Raw genomic sequence first — 17,059 nt, 5'->3', positions numbered from 1 at the left:
ACCTCTGGGTAGCTTCGGTTTGGTTCATTTATTTATTGTCATTCGATAAAAACATGCTTCCACATGAATCATGAACGAAATTTGTACTCGGGTCCGAGCAGCGTAATAGTGCAGTAAGACATCAATAAATTCTAACATAAATAAAAACCTTCCACAATAAAATCTAAATAATGATGAGCCTATGAATAAATAGTAAAAAGTAAAAAAGCAGCATGGTTGAAAGGCAACAGCATAATAATGTCCATAGCAGCAGCAGCAGCAGCAGCAGCAGACAGTTCACTGAGGTAGTGAGGGTTCAGTCAGTGAGGTGGGGAGTTTAAAAGTCTCACGGCCTCGGGAAAGAAACTGGCTTTAAGCCTTGTTGTCCTGGCCTTTATGCTGCGCAGCCTTCTCCCTGAGGGGAGGGGGGGGCAAAGAGTCCATTTACTGGGTGGGTGGGGTCCTTCATGATGTCTGAGGCTCTGCTCCTGCACCTGCTGATGTAAATGTCCTCAATGGCAGGGAGGCTGACTCATCATTGTGGGAGATTAATCCCACCACGGCCGTGTCATCGGCAAATTTCACAATATGATTGTCCGGATGTTTGGCCGAACAGTCATAAGTGAGAAGAGTGGACAGCAGGGGGCTCAGGACACAGCCCTGTGGGGAGCCGGTGTTGATTGTAATGCGGGGGGGGGATGAGACACCGTACATTTTAACAGACTGTGGCCTGTTCGTCAGGAAGTCTAGTACCCTGTTGCACATGGATGGTTTAAGTCCAAGCAGCAGCAGTTTGTTGACTAAAGTCTGTGGAATGATGGGATTGAAGGCAGAACTAAAGGCATGGTGGAGCGAAAGCAGTTTATTCAGAACACTGGACAAGTAATATCTAAATAATGCAAACTCTGCGTGTCATCCCCATTTAAAAATAACTCAATGCACTTTCATGTTGCAATAGCTGTGAAAGTTCCTCTGAGATATTTCCAAATGATTTGTGATTTATTTACTCATCACAACACCGCAAAAACACACCCGGCCGTTGGACCCATGCTGGCAGCCAGCGAAGCAATCCATCAGTCCCATTTCCCCCTCTGCTCACTTCCCTGTACTCCTGCTACTTATTCTCCATCACATGCCTATGAACTTCCCTTTTATTATGTTTGCCTCTTACTATGCTGTGAGGAGGCAGTGCCAACTGTTTTGGAGCCATTTTACAAATAACCAGTGCCTGATTCAAACTTGGAACAGATGGGCGGATGGAGAGTTATTTTTCTCTAATTACCAACTCGTTGCAACTCTGGCATCAGAGGGACCACTCTTGGGGTCAAGGAGCTCATGCTTTATATTTCAGAAGTACAGATTGCAAGCACTCACAGTAACCGATTTCAAAACAGCCAGACCTAAAAGTACTTTGTAGAGGCACGTAGAGGCACAGCAACCAGGAATGGGAATTCAGTGGTATATAATGCCCAAGGAATCAGCCACTCCCCAGAATCAGCCTTACACTGGGAAAGGCGCTCCCGGTACATTTGTAAAGAGCGTGCAGGTCCAGGGTTATGGCTGGGTACTTGGGATGGGAAAAGTCCTCCAGGGAGTGATGAGGGAGGGTTGAGGATTGAAACAGGTGAGCTACTGGAAAATCAGGCCAGATCATTTTTGGGTTGGGAGGCCAGAGATAGTGGAGTGCCTCAGGGATTGGTGATGTGGGCCAGGTTGTTTAACATCAATAGTCGTGAGTTGGATATTAATCTTGGTGGCAGTATGAGTAATGAGGAGGATGCTGAGCAGCTTCACGAGGACACAGACGCAGGACACAGGTTAAGAGAATGGGCGAGGACAGGACTGTAGAAATATCATGTGGAAACATGATTCATTCTGATAGAAAGCAGTATTATTTTTAGATGGTGAGAGATGAAAATTCTTGGTATTTAGAAGAACCTGGGTCCCTTGTACATGATTCGCTGAAAGTTAACATGTATATACAGCAAACAACTTGGGAGTGCAAATGGCATGTTGTCATTTATTGCAGCAGAATTTGGGCTTAAGAGTGAAGACATTTTCCTTTAATTGATGCGGGCCCCTGGTGAGACCACACCTGGAATCGTGACTTTCCACTTCAGGAAGGATGTTCTAGAGCATAGGCAATCTCATTTAAAAGTAAAAAATCTTACAGGGCAGGTTGCAGGAATGGTATTTCCTCAGGCTAGGATATCTAGATAGAGCTCTTAAAGAGAGTGGAGTCAGGGGATATGGGGAGAAGGCAGGAATGGTCATGAATATATTCTGTGGCTGAGCCTCCAAGCACTCTTTGGTAAAGAATTCTAAAGTTTTATCACCTCTGGCTGAATACATTTATTTTCCCCTCATTTGCAGATGGATGGTCCTCATTTCTGTGGTCCCATGTGTCAATAGACAATAGACAATGGGTGCAGGTGTAGGCCATTCAGCCCTTCAAGCCAGCACCGCCATTCACTGTGATCATGGCCTCAGTAAAATTGTAAATTGTCCGTGGTATGTAGGACAATTCTAGTGTACCGGTCGATCGCTGGCTGGCGTCCACTCGATATGCTGAAGCACTCTTGAAGATAGCAGAGTCAGGGGATATGGGGAGAAGGCAGGAACGGGATACTGATTGTGGATGATCAGCCATGATCACAGTGAATGGCGGTGCTGGCTTGAAGGGCTGAATGGCATACTCCTGCACCTATTGTCTAGAATACTTTACCAAAGAGTGCTTGGAGGCTCAGCCACTGAATATACTCATGACAGGGGCAGATCTCTAGATATTAAGAGAATCAAGGGGTGTGGTATTGGTGTAATAATGTAGAGCTGAGGAAAAAAGATCAGCCGTGATCTTATTGAATGGCAGAACAAGTATGAATGCCAAATGGTCAATGCCAGCTTACCTGTATATATCGTCTGTTCTCATAAAAGTAGCAAGTTTATTTAATCTAAAGATTATTTTTAAAATATAAAATTGGATCCGGTTTGATAATTGTTGATTCTTCACGTTAGAATAGTCCATTTGAAATACGGAAAAATCCAGCCAGTTTTTCCCGGATGTAATTTGCTAAAGTGAAGGTGTTTCATCACTCAGTTCCATGCAATCACTTGTATTTTCTCTGCCTCTTTTTAAGCAAACTTGTGGCACTCAGGATCTGCATCAAAGTGAGCGTCGCATTTCACCAGTTTGTCATTGGATGCAACAACTGCACCTGCGTACGTGCCCCACCGCATCCTAGTCACATGCATGCACATTTACATGCAATGAAATCCAGTATTTTAACACTGAGGATAATGAAAAATTGTCAGGCTGTATTGTGTAAATTAATTCCTCTCATTGAACCTCGCCACTTTCAATTAACTTTTTGACTGAGGTATTTACAGTTAAAGAAAATCTATTTTAAATAAATCATCTTGGTAATAATCTGCCTGAAGAATGTTAATCAGTTAATTTATAAATGTGAGGTGTTACACCTTGGCAGGACAAATCAAAATAGGACGTACATGATAAATGGTAGGGAATTGAAGAATACAGTTGAACAGAGGGATCTGGGAATAACTGTGCATAGTTCCTTGAAGGTGGAATCTCATATAGATAGGGTGGTAAAGAAAGCTTTTGGTATGCTAGCCTTTATAAATCAGAGCATTGAGTATAGAAGCTGGGATGTAATGTTAAAATTGTACAAGGCATTGGTGAGACCAAATCTGGAGTATGGTGTACAATTTTGGTCGCCCAATTATAGGAAGGATGTCAACAAAATAGAGAGAGTACAGAGGAGATTTACTAGAATGTTGCCTGGGTTTCAACAACTAAGTTACAGAGATAGGTTGAATAAGTTAGGTCTTTATTCTCTGGAGCGCAGAAGGTTAAGGGGGGACTTGATAGAGGTCTTTAAAATGATGAGAGGGATAGACAGAGTTGATGTGATCAAGCTTTTCCCTTTGAGAATAGGGAAGATTCAAACAAGAGGACATGACTTCAGAATTAAGGGACAGAAGTTTAGGGGTAACATGAGGGGGAACTTCTTTACTCAGAGAGTGGTAGCGGTGTGGAATGAGCTTCCAGTGGAAGTGGTGGCGGCAGGTTCGTTGGTATCATTTAATAATAAATTGGATAGGCATATGGATGAGAAGGGAATGGAGGGTTATGGTATGAGTGCAGGCAGGTGGGACTAAGGGAAAAAAATTGTTCGGCGCGGACTTGTAGGGCCGAGATGGCCTGTTTCCGTGCTGTAATTGTTATATGGTTATATGGTTATATAGTGCAGGACAAAATCCTTGATTGGATCCTCCTGGGTTTCTCCCAACTCTGACCACAACTGAATGGACCAGTGATCCCTTTCCTTTACAGAACCTCAAATCTGCCAGAGATCTCCTTCTTCTCGTCTGCTGAAGGGTTCCGACCGAAAACGTCATCTATCCATGTACCCCAGTGATGCTGCCTGACCCGCGGCGTTACTCCATCACTTTGTACCAAATTTGTAGATCGCCCGGCGTGGGGGGAACTGAGATTCCCCCCCCCGATGCAGGAGCTTGATCGCCCCGACGAGGAGGCCCGCCACCGGATACGTTTTTCCGCCTTCCATCACAGTGAGGAATGTGGAGTCACTGTGGTGGATGCTTATGTTAAAATGTATTTGTGTGCTCTGTTGCTTTTTATTGGTATGACTGTACGGTGAATCAAATTCCTCGTATGTTGCAAAACATACTTGGCTAATAATAATAATTATTATCATATTAATGTCTCTATCTTTATGGCATTTGTGGCATCTTTGGAGAGGTATTTGACCCTACGATCTCCTGACTTTGAGACAGGACTGTAGCTGATATCTAGGTGGGTTTCACAAAAACTGTACCTTTCCACAAGGGCCACCTAGAGCATTGTGTACAGTTAACATCAATAATATCATTGACGCTACTACAAAGAGAGAGGGACTCACCTTTGCTCATTAGTCTTCCTCATGGGAAAGGCTGCTTCCAGCCACTTCCTTGGAGACCTCATTACCTCACAAACTCCCACATAATCTGTCTCACTTCCTTCATTATAGCCTCAAGCCAAAACACATGGTCCAAGCTGCTTATAGCTGTGCTTGTTTAACCACCAGCGGACCCCCTTTGGTGTTCTTTGTCTCTCCTGCTGCCAGTTTATTCAATCAGACCCTCCATTCCTATTTTGTTTCCAGCAAGATTTTGTTATCAGCTTCCAATGATGTTATTCCCTCATCCTCAGCATCTCACATCCAGAGGAATTTTCTCCAGTGGTATTTTTGCATCTTTGAGCAGGCAAGGAACTGGAGTGTGACTTCCTAGTACACTTGCTACTGGGGACTTGCCTCTCAGCACTGCAGCCTCACGAGGGACACATTCCCAATATCGGATTTATCCTGGACGCTGCCAGGTTGATTATGTTTCCCGACTCCAGTGAATCTTCAGCCTCGAGGAATAGAGTACATCCAGCACGTGTCGTGAGGAATGTTCCTATACGCTGTGTCTGGTTGTTTAGTATTGCAAGGGCTGCTCCGTGCTCTGTCCCCACACTGCTCTGGATGAACTGCACTGGTGAACTGCATTGGTGTTCTACTCTGTGCGCTGGTGCTCGCACTGCTCTGGATGTACTGCACAGGTGAACTGCATTGGTGCTCTGCTCTGTGCGCTGGTGCTTCCACTGCTCTGGATAAAATGCTCCACTGTACAGCACTGGTGCTCACACTGCTCTGGTTGAACTGCACTGGTGAACTGCACTGGTGAACTGCACTGGTGTTCTACTCTGCACTCTGGTGCTCAGACTGCTTTGGATGAACTGCACTGGTGCCCAGGTACTCACACTGCCCCAGATGACCTGCTCCATAGCAGGGCAGCAATGCAAACACTCCAACCAGCTCATCAACATCATTAAGAGGAAAGTCCACCTTTGTCTGTTCTGTTCTGTGCTGCATGTGCCTCTGATCTAAACCACATGCTACGATGCTGAAACCTCTGTGGTTTAATGGGCCAGTGAGATGTGAAATAATTACTTCTGGTGACTCAACCGTCCTCTGGGCAACAATGACGGGGAGTTCTGCAACATCCTCTCACGCTGCTCCACATCACTGTCTACATCTCTCGTTTCCCTTTCCCCTGACTAGTCTGACGAAGGGTCTCGACCCGAAACGTCACCCATTCCTTCTCTCCAGAGATGCTGCCTGTCCCATTGAGTTACTCCTACATTTTGTATCTATCTTCGAGCAATACAAACAGCCTATCCCGCAGACAAGAAACCAACTCACTCATTGCTTCATGGTGCAAGATCCCTGCCTTTATGGAAAGACAAGGGACTACTTTGAACAGCGGGGTTCCTATGGATACACTCACCTTTTACACCAGCGTCAGAAACTAATTATGGAACTACCGACAGTAATTGTTGTAGATGGTTTCTCACACAGGGTGATTGTGCAAAAATGAGTTTTTATAGTGAAGTATATATTAATTCCCTTGTACCCTTGCAATTCAAAGCTGTTTGATTAATTGCATTCATGTTACCATGAAATCACTCCTATTATTTCCTCAGATTAATTCATGACTTTAATACCCAAAGGCAAATTGTCATTCAAACCCTTGTTTCTCTCACCCTCCTCCCCAATACCTCCAAGGTTTTCTTATTCTGAACAAACCCGATGCTATGTTGCTGACTAATCAATGTGTGTTTGGTCACATTGCCTGCGCTGTGGTGGGGAAAATCCTCATCGAAGGGCTGAAACCTAGCAGCAGCTGACCACCTCAGTTCATAATTGCATGAGGGAGGCCACCCAACTCCTCACTCAAGATGAGACCTCAGTTACTTTTCCTTCAGCCCAAGGGAGTTGATATTGCAGGCTTCCTCAAAGTGAAGTATTACCTTGTTGCAGAGTCTCCCCAGCAACCTACCTCCTGGCATGGTTGAGGCCTTCCCCCGCTGACAACAAGCCTCCTGGGAGCACAGTTCTTCTCCAGATAGGCCGATCTCTGCCCCCCACCCCTTAGAGGTGGGCCAAGGGTCCTGCTTCCACGCTGTGTCTCTAAACTACACTGTCCCTAGTGTGTTGGAAGGATAGTGTTCGTGTGCAGGAGTAACTGGTCAGCCCAGACTCGGTGGGCCGAAGGACCACTGTTTCCGCGCTGTATCTCTAAACTGTATCTCTAAACTAAACTAGAACACTCTCACATCCGCCTCCCTTCATTGCAACATCCATTCCTTCAGTTCCTCTGTAGCTCTCACTTTAAAGACTTGGCTAAATGCCATCAGCCGAAAGAACATGCAATACATCGAACACACTGAAACTGACAAGTCTGGCATCACGTAGGGACAACCAGCATTTTTTATCCTGTAAATCAATTGAAAAATAGTTCTATTCATACTGTTAAAAGATGGCAAGGCAATTTCTAGTCCGTGTACCTGAGATCCATCTGCCAGTGTGAAATACTTTCCAATGAGCCGACACACACTTGGTTCCAGATATCAAGAAGATCAATTTATCTGTCAAACTGAGAATCAGCGGCCATTCACTGTAGTGCCATAAACTGTTACCCAATTAACACAATCTCCAGCCCATCCACTCATAGGGCTAGGACAATGGGTACACAGATTGGTTGATGTTTATTTTATAGATACACCGATCCCAGCGCACTAACACTATCCTACACACACTAGGGACAATTTACACTTATACCAAGCTAATTAGCCTACAAACCTGTACATCTTTGGAGTGTGGGAGGAAACTGAAGATCTCGAAGAAAACCCACGCAGGTCATGGGGAGAATGTACAAACTCCGTACAGACAGCACCCGTTGTCGGATTCGAACCCGGGTCTCTGGCGCTGTGAGGCAATCGCTCTACCGCTGCGCCACCGTGCCACCGTTATCCATTTAACTCTCAAATTCATCCAGCCACAGCATTTATATAAATCCCACAGACATTGTTACTCACGGGTAAATACTAGATTAACTCATACATTATCAGTTATCTGGGTTATGTGTGTGCTATGTGGGATGTTCATAATTTGGTTTTGTTTTGTTTAGAACAATGGAACATGCCCTTCGCTCCACCAAGTCCACGCCGACCAACGATTACCCCGACGCCAGTTCTATGTTACCCCAGTTTCACGTCCTACACACTGGGGGCAACGTACAGAAGCCAATTAACATATAAATCTGCATGTCTTTGGAAAGTGGGAGGAAACCGGAGCACCCAGAGTAAACCTACGCAGTCACAGGGAGAATGTACAAAATCCATACAGACAGCGCCCATAGTCAGGATCGAACCTGGATCTCTGACTGTAAGGCAGCAACTCTACCGCTGTACCTTTGTGCCATCTAATCTACATATTTCCGTCAGGCTAAATACGTGAGGGTTCCTTTCTCTTTGGGGTAAATGATATATTCTCTGTCTCTGAGGTAAATTTGTGGTGCGTTTCTGACTGAATTTGCGATATCTCTCTTGGGTATATTTCTGTGTGCAAGGGATGAGGGGACTTCTCTCCAGCTCCTTGAGAAAAATGTGTGTGGGTTGCTCTCCAGTTGTGTGTGTGATGGATTTTCTCTCGTTGCCTTCTCTCTCTCTCTCTCTCTCTCTCTCTCTCTCTCTCTCGCTCTCACTCTCTCTCACTGTCTCTCTCTCTCTCTCTCTCTCCCTCTCACTCTCTCTCTGTGATAAATGTCTGAGCCATTTCCCCATGTGTTTAGTTTAGTTTAGTTTATTGTCACATTTACCGAGGTACAGTGAAAAGCGTTTTTGTCGCGTGGAAATACCGTACATGGTTAGACACGATGCATTTTGACATTTTCACTGTCTGTGGTGAGACAGGTTGGCTGGGTGGGTATGTATGTAAGCAATGAATGGACGTTACTGGGCTCTTCACGTGTAATACTGAGGAAAGAGACAAATAAATCTCTGTATACGATGTTGGGATTTGCGGACATCTCTGACAAATCGAGCTGTGAGTTGTGGCTGTGTCTAATCCATCCTTTCTTTGTGCAATGTGTCATGATTCCCTAGACTTATGTACCATCAGGTGTCCACAATTAACAGCCCAGACTCTGTCGGTGCATGTGTGTTGTGTTTGACAAGCTCAGCATCCAATTAATTCCCAACCAGATATTTCCTAAACTCAGCATGCAGCATGCAGCACTCTTTACATTTGCAATAAAAATATTTCTCATTTTGTGGGAGGGTGGTGTATAGAATTACCTCGGCTCGAGGTGGGCGGGGGATGAGGAGGAAGAAGTAAATGAATCAAAGCAAAGGATAAATGCTCTTTGAATTTCAAAGGGGAACCTGATAGCTGGCTTCACTGAGCAAAACGCAAATGACTTTTCTCGATTATGACAAATGGGTTCAGCAATTTTTTTTATCTACAAAAATGAAAATTGCACTTGCATTTCGGGGTTACACATCACTGCATTTGAAATTCCAATGAGCACATGGGAAGAATTGTACCGGCTCTCATGCAGCACTCTTTAGGACAGAACCAATTTAAGTCGGGGGGGTGGAGGTCCACAGTACAACCTTCTTTGGCTGATCAAAAACCAACCAGGCTTCCACACTACTGCTTGCTCTCGAGGGGAATAGATTGCGTAGAAGCACAGAGTCCTTTACTCAGAGTAGGGGAACCAAGAACGAGAGGGCATCGGTTTAAGGTGAGATGGGAAAGAATTTAATAGGAACCTGAGGAGCAACATTTTCACACAAAGGGTGGGTATATGGAGCCAGAGGCAGATACAATCACAACATTGAAAAGACATTCGGACAGGTACATGGGTAGGATTGGTTTAGAAGGATATGGGCAGGTGGGACAAGTGCAGATAGGGCATCTTGGCCGGCGTGGGCAAGTTAGGCCGAAGGACCTAATTCCATGCTGTATGTCTCTATGATGCCTGTTAAATGGCCTGACCTGGATAGAGTGAATGTCGAGAGGATGTTTTCCACTAGTGAGGGGGTCTAGGACCAGGGGCCATAGCCTCAGAATAAAAGGACACACATTTTGAAAGGAGATGAGGAGGAATTTCTTTAGTCAGAGTGTGTGGAATCTGTGGAATTCATTGCCACAAACAGCTGCGGATGCCATCAAAGGCAGAGATTGGCAGATTCATGATTAATTTGGGTGTCAGGGGTTATGGGGCAAAGACAGGAGAATGGGGTTGAGAGGGAGAGATTCAATGGCAGTGTAGAATTAATGGGCCGAATGGTCTAATTCTGCTCCTAGAACTTATGAATGGCCTCTCACACCAAAAGTTAAAACTGCTGCATTTTGCAACAGGTTTCACTGCAAGCAGTCTGCTCAATCTGGACATGGCTCCATGACCACAGCTGTGCCTGAGCTCGCAGCCATTTCAGTGTTATGTGGTGCTCCTGTGGTGGTCTGGTGGGTGCATGTTTTGAGTGGGAGCATCACCAATGCTATTGGCGAGATTGGGGACTGCAAGGCAAAAGGCATGGATGGAAGTCCACACCTTTGCAGAACCCATCCCTACATGGACCCGCACTCCTGTCTCAACCCTTCTCAGAGCAATGTCTCCAAGTGCCCCAGATTTCCCAGGCAATGCCTCTGGATCATGCCAAGTGATCCCATGAGAGGAATAGATAGGGTAAATGCACAGAGTCTTTTACCCAGAGTAGGGGAATCATGAACCAGAGGACATAAGTTTAAGGTAAGGGGGGAAAGATTTAATAGGAATCTGAGGGGCAACTTTTTTTTACACAGAGGGTGGTAAGGTATATGGAATGAGCTGCCGGAGGAGATAGTTGAGGCAAATGGTCTCAGCTCAGCTCTTTCCCAGATATTCCAGTCTAGACCCTGTCCCAGTCATCCTGGTGTAGACTGCCCAAGTCATCCCAGTTTGGGGTCTTTCCCAGCAACCAAAGACAACACTCTGTTCTGTCCAAACCAAAGATGAACACAAAATGCTGGAGTAACACAGCAGGACAGGCAGCATCTCTGAAGAGAGGAATGGGTGACATTTCAGGTCGCGACGTTTCGTCACCCATTCCTTGTCTCCGGATATGCTGCCTATCTCGCTGAGTTACGCCAGCATTTTGTGTCCATCTTCGGTTTAAACCAGCATCTGCAGTTGCTTCCGACATATTCTGTCCAAGCTATCCTGGTCTGAGCTCAGTCATCACAGTCCAGATTATTTTCCAGTCATCCTTGTCTACATTATGGACCAATGATTCTGATCTGGGCTCTGGTCATGCCATTCCAACCTGCATTGGGGCAATGATTACCAACTCATATAGCCTGTAAAATGCTTAGCTGTTGGGCAGGGAAGAAGCATTTATCCAATAGCCTGCGATGTGGACTCACCTCACAAATTTAAACTTCTTTCTACTCTTTGTTGATGCAGTTGATGAGACGGGATCCATGCCAACCAGTGACAAGAGAGGCATTCAATTTCCTTAAATCACGTTGCTACTTGGTTGGTATACTCCATCCAGTCTCATCAACCTCAATACATGCTAATGGAGTGACTTTAGGTCAGATTTACCACATTAAATATTTTTGTCCCCATCCGACCTCCACATTTATCCCCTTGAAAGTTAACAAAACTGCCCTTAGTTTTTTGCAGTCTGCACCAGCTGCTTTTTGGACAACTGCTACTTTAATCTGATCACAAATAGCCTCACAAATGGCTCCCTCCAACCATCTATTAATGCTCTTGGGAATAAATCTGTGCAATTCATTTATCACGGCAAGCCCCAGAAGCAGGCAATTTAGCTGAGCCTTGTTAAAACAAAATAACATTAATGCCCTTGAAAGTAAAACATTCACCATTTAACTACTCAGTGTTTTGTTCTGAGCTGCTCCGAGTACTTTGCTGATTGAATAGGATGAGTCATTCAGAGGCGTCGAGATTGGAGAGTATTCCAACACGGTTCGGATCTGCATTCATTTTGTTCTCTCACTGCAAAAAGCAATTTTTTTTTTTAAAGTAAAATGCTTGCAAATCACTGCCCTGAACATTGTTCTCATGTGACCTTGAACACAAGGAACTCAGGCAAACAACATTAGGAAGAGAACCCACTGTTGTCTTCATAAAAGACATCTCATTCTATTTAGAAACAAGGAGCTGCAGATGCTGGTTTACTAAGGAGAATGCTGCCTCTCCAATCTTATAGCTTTTTATCTCCCCACCCCTGCTGTCAGTCTGAAGAAGGGTCCTGACCCGAAACGTCACCTATCCATGTGCTCCAGAGATGTTGCTTACTCCAGCACTTTGTGTCTTCTCTTTTGATTTATCCTGGTCAGTTTTGCAGGGCAGGAATAATCCCACATCAGGCTCTGGCCAGGAAAAATAGACCGTAGTTCTTGGGCTGTTTCAATACCTCAGATACCCAGATGTTAATCACACACATTTATAAAGCATTCCTCGCACAGAATACATCTCAGAGTGCTTGACAATGATTGCAGGGGTTCCGCAGATGTGGTGCTGCTGTCTTTTACCATTGCAGCACTTCCCCCAGGTGGTAACATCTGGCGAGAGAGGCTAATTGATGGAGGAGTAGGCACTGAAGGTGAGGAGGAAGGTGTGAATGGGAATCGGGATTAGCTGAGGAAGAACTGTAGAGAATTATCCAGTGAAGATGAAAGGCAAATGTGGAATTGAAAATGAGCTTTAAGGTCATGAACGCAGTGCCGAGCTGGGATGTGGAACGGGGAGGGCTTAATGAGGAAAGGAAGGAACAAGGTCTGTGGATTTTGTGCATGAAAGCTGTAGGTCTCTCCATCCATTTCAACTGGAGCTGACCCTATAACTGTGAGGTAGACTGTGGGACAGAGTCAAATTCAGAGGGATCATCTCCATATCATCTGTCAGAGAAATGAACATAGGTGTTGGGACGTTATGTCACGGTTGTACAAGATGTTGGTGAGACTGCACTTGGGAGGATTGTGTTCAGCTTTGATCACTCTGCCATAAGAAAGATGCCATTTATAAACTGGAAAGGGTGTAGTGAAGATTTGAGGATGTTGCCAAGACTCGAGGGCCTGAGCTAGAGGGAGAGGTTAGACAGGCTAAGACTTTAATCGTTGTAGCGCAAGAGGCTGGGGGGGGGGGGGGGGGGGGGGGGTATATTATAGAGATGTATAAAATCACGAGGGGAATAAATAAGATTAATACATAGGGTCTTTTTTCTGGGTAGGTGAATCATAAACTAGAAGACATAGATTAAAGGTGAGAGGGAAAAGATTTAATAGGAACCTGACGGGCAAATTTTTCACACAGAGGGTGGTCGACATATCGAATGAGATGTTAGAGGAAGTAGTGGAGGCAGGTACAATTAAAACAATTAAAAGACATTTGAACGGGTACTTGGATAAAAATGTTTAGAGAGATATGGGCCAAATGCAGGTAAATGTGACCAGCTTAGATCAGGAAACTTGGTTGACACATGGATGAGTTTGGCCGCATTTTTCATGTTGTATGACTCTATGGGAAGAACATCTTGCCCTTTCACTCAAACGCAAGGTGGTGGGAAAAATACCAAAACTCAACCTGGACCTGCCAAGCTGGACTAAACAGATGAGAAATGGACTGGACACAGGACAGCAAACAGCACGAATGCCCATGACTGCAATCACGCTAGTTATTGTGGTTAGAGTGCCTTCTGCTAGATTGAAGATGTGGGGATTTTAAAACAGTGGTTTGGATGGAACAAGGGTAGACTGACTACTGCAAGTTTCGAAAGGCAGACGGTGCTAGTGTTTAAAAAAAGAGCAAAACATTGACATTTGATCTTCAGAGCAAGTAAGATGTAAGTAAGAGAGGTCATGCATTCTACTCAAGAAATAACCCTGAGCTTTAATTGAGAAAGTTAACGAAATGTGAGTGAATTAGAACAAAGATGGAATGTCAAAGAATTCCATTGCTTCCACTCTCTTTTACATTTATCTTTGCACTGTTAGGTACTATATAAGGATCCACAAGAAAGATGTTTATCATAAATCAATGCTGATAAATGTTACGAGAGTTAGTTTTGGACATTCCGACTAGCAGCATCTGCTGTAGTGAAGAAATTGCACAATAAGTATCCAGAGGCCTGGCATTAGAGACAGGTTATTTTTAGAGGGATTCCATTTGTGCTTCCTTTATTCAAAGTTTTCCCAATATGGAAAGATTTTGAGGGGACGTGTGAGCTGTGGCCAAGTTGAGCACGCCTGTCTGTGAGTCAACTTCCATTCCAGAGAATCAAACACAGCATCCAAGCTTACACCCATAACACAAAGCTAGAGCCACAAAGATGTTAACCTGTGGGTTCATCTGATGACAGTCAGTTATCAGGGTGATTTAAAGAACAGCAGAGAAGCTTTCCCTGGCACTTAACCCCAACTAACATCCAAGGCAGACGATCTGGAAACAATACACAACAAACACTTTGAAAAATAAATGATTCACAGGAGGGTGGGTGACACGCCAGCACCTTTTATATTATGTTAAGGCTCGATAATGTAAACAGAGGAAAACTATTTCTCTGTGGCATGGAGAGAAACTAGGAGCCAAAAAAAAAATGAGATGGTTGCAATAAATCTAATGGGAATTCAAGAGAAACCTGTTTATCTAGACAGCAGCGAGAATATGCAACTCACTGTCAGAGGTAACAGAGGTGGACAGTGAAGGAGATTGTTTGGGATCTGACACAAAGGATGTTAAAGGACGTCAACTAAAGGACTTCTTTTGGGAAGGAGGTGAGGAAACATTTATTTAGTCAGAGGGTGGTGAATCTGTGGAATTCTTTGCCGCAGGAGGCTGTGGAGGCCAAGTCTGGATATTTATAAGGCAGCGATAGATATATTCTTGATTAGTACAGGTGTCAGTGGTTATGGGAAGAAGGCATGAGAATGGGGTTAGGAGGGAGAGATAGATCAGCCATGATTGAATAGCGGAGTAGACTTGATGGGCCAAATGGCCTAATTCTACTCCTATCACTTATGACATTATGACCCACTACAGTTGCGTCGTCTACAAACTAGTAAATGTATTTGAAGCGGAATGTGGCTGTGTGGCAGAAACAAGAATGTTCCACCACATGGATGGCAGTAAAGAAGGGCATTGATGGCAGACTGGGAGAGAGAAGGGCATTGATGTATGAAATTTCTGCAAAAGACATACAAATGTCAAGTCACTAATTGCCTGCAATTACACCCACTCACTCAGTAAGTGGGGCATCAACACTTTTACCACCAAGAAAGGTCTTGACGAATGGAAATGCATTCAAGGGAATCTTGTAAATCAGAATATAGAAAGCATCACCAGAAAAGGGCTTGGAAAGTGTTAGTGTGGAGAGATTCCGCATGGTGAAGTGTGCCAGTGGCACAGCATCATGGAGGCTGCAATCAACATATTCTTACATCCAGGATAGTCAAGCCAGGAACAAACACAGAGCAAAAATCAAAGTAGAATAGTGAAGGGCATTTTACCAGGGTATCATGCATTTTCCAAGGTGGAATGCGAACAGTTTATTGTGGGGAAACTCTTCTGCAAACCAATGAAAGATAACCAGGGCAATTTTAAGCAGAAACAAAGAACAGCGCCAGAGACCCAGGTTCGATCCTGTCTACGGGTATTGTCTGTACGGAGTTTGTACGTTCTCCCCATGACCTGCATGTGTTTCTCTGAGATCTTCGGTTTCCTCCCACATTCCAAAGACGTACAGGTTTGTAGGTTAATTGGCTTGGTATAATTGTAAAATTGCGCCTAGTCTGTAGGATAGTGTTAGTGTATGGGGATCGCTGGTCGGCGTGGATTCGGTGGGCCGAAGGGCCTGTTTCTGTGCTGTATCTCTAACCTAAACTAAACTAAACTAAAAAGGCATTTTACCAGGCTGTCATATGCATTTTTCAAGGTGGAATGCGAACAGTTTATTGTGGGGAAACTTCTATTGTGGGCAAACCAGTGAAAGATAACCAGGGCAGTTTTATGTCGAAACAAAGACCTGCAGATGCTGGTTAAAACATAAAAGGGTTTCAACCCGAAACGTCACCTATCCATGTCCTCCAGGGATGCTGTGACCTGCTGAGTTAGTCCAGCACTTTGTGTTCTTCAGGGAAGTTTTATGTAGAGTTCTTATCAATTATGACAACCAAAAAATAACAAGGGCAACTTATTATCCACTACCCACAGAGATGAAGTGGAACATGCAGGGTCGTACATCAACATGACTCGGAGTGTAGGTCCAATTCCCAATGCGACAGGTGACAGAGGGCACAGAAGTGAAAACTGGAAAGTGTGAGGGGGTAAAGGCAATAAGGATGCGTGGGGGAAATATTGGCATTTGCAATCAATGTGTGTAAACCATTACACACCAGGGACAATATACAATTTTTTCCGAAGCCAAATTAACTTACAAACCTGCACGTCTTTGGAATGCGGGAGGAAACTGTAGCACCCGGGGAAAACCCATGCAGTCACAGGGAGAACGTACAAACGCCGTACGGACTCGGGATCGAACCCGGGTCTCTGGCGCTGTAAGGCAGCAACTCCACCGCTGCGCCACCATGCCGCCCTTCGAAGTGCGGGTTAATGAAGGAGAGACTGTACGATTAGTGCCAGATTCTGTTCAAATCACTTTTTTTAAGGCACTTGCCAGGAGAGCCAAAGTGGACAGAATCTTGAAAATAGTCCACATGGTGTTTGGATGAGTGTCTATCAAAGTGCCAGATGTCACTCAGCTAAGGAGAGGATAATCCCGTGGGATCAAGGGGAAGAGAGACGGTTTAATTGGATGCTGTTTCAATGAGAACAGAGGGCCGTGCTTGACGGCAGTTCTCAGTAATTTCAGTAATTTCAGTAATTTAATGCAAGGCTCCGCCAGTCAGCGATATTTGCTACAATTTTAATTATACTTCATTAGATTTGTTTTCGTTAAATATATATTACTGACTTTGTGAGTGATGCAAAGGATAGTGTATAGAGACTGCCAATGGTCTCTTCACTGCTCACAAAGGTTTTGCAAAGAAACTAATGGGATGAGGTAACAAAGCGACGTGCCACTGAAAGGGATGCAAGGAAGCCGAATCCTGGATAGGTGGATGTGGAGAGGATGTTTCCACCAGTGGGAGAGTCTAGGACC

At 44.6% G+C, this 17,059-nt stretch overlaps 1 protein-coding gene across 1 annotated transcript in view; it reads right to left on the bottom strand.

Annotated features, from left to right (window-relative positions):
- LOC116988952 (ras GTPase-activating protein 4-like) overlaps nucleotides 1–17,059 on the bottom strand; it is a 124,498-nt gene that overhangs the window by 46,207 nt on the left and 61,232 nt on the right. The gene's annotated exons all lie outside the window — the stretch shown is intronic.

Source organism: Amblyraja radiata, chromosome 28 (genome assembly GCF_010909765.2).
Source record: "Amblyraja radiata isolate CabotCenter1 chromosome 28, sAmbRad1.1.pri, whole genome shotgun sequence".
Lineage (NCBI taxonomy): Eukaryota > Metazoa > Chordata > Chondrichthyes > Rajiformes > Rajidae > Amblyraja > Amblyraja radiata.
The sequence above is the reverse complement of the archived record's forward strand: the minus strand, read 5'-3'. Positions and strand labels throughout refer to the sequence as shown.